The sequence below is a fragment of the Coenobita brevimanus genome, chromosome 87, assembly GCF_032717465.1.
Source record: "Coenobita brevimanus isolate Jiangsu-jjx chromosome 87, ASM3271746v2, whole genome shotgun sequence".
Classification (NCBI taxonomy): Eukaryota; Metazoa; Arthropoda; class Malacostraca; order Decapoda; family Coenobitidae; genus Coenobita; species Coenobita brevimanus.
The window spans coordinates 26,777,727-26,782,726 of record NC_137040.1 but is presented as its reverse complement, the minus strand read 5'-3'; positions in this window follow the sequence as shown (position 1 = coordinate 26,782,726).

The following is a 5,000-nucleotide window of genomic DNA, read 5'->3' as shown; positions in this document are numbered from 1 at the left end:
AACTGTCCTACCACATTTATTCCTATTTGGTTCTACCTCATTTCTTCCTACATCATCTTTACCACTTTCTGTAGCTGTTTACTTGTTCTGTTTTCCTACCGCCAGCTCTGCCTACACTGTCCTACTCCATTCATTCCTACCACATCCATCCCTACCTCAGCTTAGATTCTTCCATTACTCTGCCGTTGTCTACATTCCTACGGTCCTACCTCATTTCCAGCCATCTCAATCTGCACTGTGTCCTACCTCATTAGTACCTGTCTAAACCTTTTGTGCTTTCCTTCCTGATCTTATTATACATTTTTATCTGCTCTTTGCTTATCTAATCTGTCTGCCTACGGTCCTACCCCATCCTCCTACCTCCATCACAACCTGAACACTGTCCTACCACATAAAGTCCTCCTTCATCTCTACCCACAGTGCTAACGTTCTATTGCTACCTTATCTTGGTATACACTCGAGGTTCCACTACTGTCTCCATCTACATTGCCACCAAAGACACATTCCTACCTTCTCCTGCGCTGGTACGGTCCTGTCCCCTCCTCCTATCTGCCTCTCAGCCAGCCTACACTGTCATACTCCCTTAATTCCTACTAGATCTTAATTAACATGCATTCCCCTTGTCATCTCTTTGCTTACCTACCGTGCCTGCATTCCTACCCCACCATCCTGCCTCCATCTCAAACTGCACTCTGTCCTACCACATTAATTCCTACCTCAACTTTCCTACCTTACGAATTCCTACCTAATCTTGGTCTACCCATATTCCGCTCACCATGCATTCTCCTGCTTTCTCTTTTCCCGCACTCCTACCTCACATGCATTCCAGATTTGTCTTTCCTTACATTCCTACCTCACCTTCCTACCTCCACCTCAGACGACACGCTGTCCAACCTCATTAATTCCTGCCTCATCTGGGCAAGCACTTTCCTCCCCTCTTTTTACTTATATCACCACCACAGACACACTTATACCGACTCTTCTGTCACATTTCTACTTTTCTACCTAAGCCTCCTACAGTACTTCTCATTAAGGTTGAACACTCTCCTACCACATCAGCTCCTACCTATTTTGGCCTATTGTTTTTCATGCTTTCCCCTTCCTTCTTTTCGCTTACCCAAACTGTCTTTCCCTCCATCTCTACGTTCCTACCTCACCCTCCTACCTCCATCTCATGCGTCACACTGTCCTACTCCATTAATTCCTACCTCACTTTGTCCTGTTGTCCTACCTAATCATACATTGCCCTGCCTTCCCTTTGCATCCCTACTTTATCTACCTTACACTCCCTGCCTTGTCTTTGCTTACCTACTGTCTTTCCCTACATTTCTACGTTCCTACCTCACTCTCCTTACCTCCATCTCGTGCTGCACACTGTCCTACCTCATTAATTCCTACCTCATCTGGTCCCACAGTGTCTCGCCTGTCGTAAACCCTGGCTCCCTCATGCCCAAGCTGGAGTTATGGTGCTGCCAAAATTATCATACTTCATACGAAATTATTATTGTGCACTCACCAACTAGGGGTCTGTTGTATACTCATCATCATCATCATCATCATCACCATCTATACTAATATCATTATTCTCCTTCTCTTTCCTCCTCTTGCTCCTCCTCCTCCTCATCATCATCATCATCACTAGTATCATTATCCTCTTCCTCCTTCTCCTCCTCCTCATCATCATCACACGGTTTCCCTAGAATGACCTAAAATTGCCATCGCTCCATCTTCATTACTGAGTTGCAGCACTTGATTAATACTAGTATATGATGCTAGTCACGAAGAAGTGCTATGGGAAGGATGCAGAACTATAGTATTGTCTTATTCTGCCACTGAGCTACGTGAAATAAACTGAAAAAGGACAAACATCTGGACCAAGTTTAGGTAAAAGCACTATAGCATGTAACTCGGCGGCCTTATCATTGTGTATACTTTCATTTACATATATCCGACACTGTGCAACTGAATAACCATTGCACATTCATTTAATATTCCTTTACACTCACACACACTGAAAGGCTATTATACATTCAGCAAAAATTGTTGTATATTCTGTAAAAAAAAAAAAAAAAAAATAGTGCTCCCTATATGTTCCATGAAATTAGACATGAACAGTATATTTCTCCATTTTTTTTTTTTTTTTTTGTGTGGCGAATATAATAATTTTTCATAATTAAGAATTCAGGTTGTCATAATTATTTTTTATTTACATTAATGGCTAGACCGATGGCATGTATTTTATCATAATGAGTGACATAATGGAATATAACAGGATATACTGTGCGGTATTCCAAGCTCTTCGTCCTCTGTATCAAAATGTAAAACACAGCGGGAATTTTGATACTATTGTTGTTGAATATTCACATTATAAGCCTTCCTTTTATTATATGCCTATACGTTTCATTTCATATATCCAATTATGGACTTAGGAAAGTTGGGATTAATATGTGAATCTCTAGCTGCTCTGACTCGTTAAATAATATCCTTGCTCAAGTAGAAATCCTAGAACTGCATAGCATATTCAGAGTGAGGTCAAACTAGAATTTCTGAGAGCAGCAAAATAATACCTTCTTTTAAAGAGGAAGTTCGGTTACTAGATCAAGCATAGGCACTCATGAATTTACTAGGGAAGGGGTTAATTAAAGGTGCATGTAACACCTCCGGATCGAAAAGCTCCCCTCAGCTGAATAAAATCGTCTGGAGATAGCGCATATCAAATCAAAATGACGTCCTCATTTCGTCTTTAAAAAAAATGCCAGTACAAAAAGTGCAGAAAGGTATTGGCGTAAAACATACCCTATCAACTGAGTCACACACACACACACACACACACACACACACACACACACACACACACACACACACACACACACACACACACACACACACACACACACACACACACACACACACACACACACACACACACACACACACACACACACACACACACACACACACACACGCACGCACGCACGCACGCACGCACGCACGCACGCACGCACACACACACACACACACACACACACACACACACACACACACACACACACACACACACACACACACACACACACATAAAAGCTTTCAGTACATTTTACCTGAAACTATTGTACAAAACTGCATAATTATCACAGAAATTAACACACACTCGCACTTTTGATGTACTGCCAAACTTTTGTCATTTCTGTTGCTTTCAATTTATTTTTCATGGACTGTAGTAAAAAAAATGGAGAATTATTGTACAGAGAAATAAATTAATATCAGTGTTAGTTTTATATCGCTTATAGTAATCTAACGGCTGTACTGGGGTTGAGAGAGGAGGCCGTATTTCCTCTTCTTTAGCGATTTATATCCTGTAACCTTTCTACCCCGTTTCAAAATTTCTTCATACCCTCATCATCTTATCATCATCATCATCATCATCAGTAGCAGCATCATCATCATCAGCATTAACGTCATCGTCATAGTCACCATTATCATCATCATCACTGTCATCATCATCGCCATATCTACATCATTATCATCATCATCATCATCCTGGCCCTTTTTTTCAATTTCAGAACAGAATCTGAAAATTGTCACCCACATCTCTTTGGAAATGAGAGCGTTGTCATGGCAGGGAAGGGGTAACTATTTTGCTCTGTCATCTAAATTTCTTTTTGTCTAATCTTTCTTCTGTTTCTTTCCTCACTTTAATTTTCTTCCTTCCTTATGTATGTTCTGTTCTATCCTTCTCTTCTCTCATTCCCCTTCCTTAGGTATGTTTTCTTACGTTCCTCTCTTCTTATTTTCATTCTGTCGGTTTTAATATATCCTTCTCTTCTTCTTTTCCCTTCCTTGTATGTTCCTTTCTCTTCTCATGTTCCCTTTTCTAATATTTCAATGTCTCCTTTTCTTATGTTCCTTTCCTTATGTGTGTTTCATTCTTTCCTCTTCTTTTCTTCTTATTTACCCTTATTTGTTTTAATATATCATTCTCTTCTCTTCCTCTTTCTCCCTCCTTTATTTATTTTTTATTCTCTTCTTCGCGTCACCTATTTTCCCTCACGTATGCTTTATTTCATCCTGCTCCTCCCTTACCATAGTTTTCCTTCTTGATACTGTACACTTTTTTTGTCTTTTATCCACTTTTATTCGCTCTCTCTCTGTCTGTCTGTCTCTCTCTCTCTCTCTCTCTCTCTCTCTCTCTCTCTCTCTCTCTCTCTCTTCCTATTCTGTCTATACGTGTGTGTGTGTGTGTGTGTGTGTGTGTGTGTGTGTGTGTGTGTGTAGCCTTCATCGCAGTTTTCGTACCTAATCTCTTTTTCTCCCTCATACATTCCGTCATCCAGTGTAAACATCTCATCTCTTGCCTTTTACCTTCCTCTCTTTCTTAAGTTTTCCTCCTGGTTCTTCCCCCTTTTTTTATTCTGCATTTATTTCTCTCTTTATTCTCGTCCTTCCTCTCCTCCTCCCCCATTCTTTCATCACACCCTCCCCCACACCATAACACTGAGATTTCCTCGTAAACCCCTTGCAGTTCTCTCTCTCTCTCTCTCTCTCTCTCTCTCTCTCTCTCTCTCTCTCCTAGCACCACATTTATTCTCTGGTTCTTTCTCACTTTCTTTACGCTCTCTGTCTCGCTCACCATTTTCTCTCATCACGATTTCGCTCTCATTCTCTCTCACTTTTCTCTTTTTTTTTTCCCTCACTCTTTCTCAGACGACCTTCAGTTTCTTTCCTGTATTTTTTTTTTTTTGTCGACCTATCTCCTCATCCCAGTTCCTTCATATCTCTCTCTCTCTCTCTCTCTCTCTCTCTCTCTCATCATTACCTAGTTTTCGTCATTACCGGAGCGAGTGATTAGATTATAGATTTTTTTTTCCTGTTTCTGTATATTCCATTTTTTTTCACTTGTTGTATTTATGTACTGTATATATTTTTAATTCTATATATTCTTAATAATTTCCCTCCCCATTCTCTCCCTTTTTTTTCCTTTTTCCATTTTTTTTTTTCTG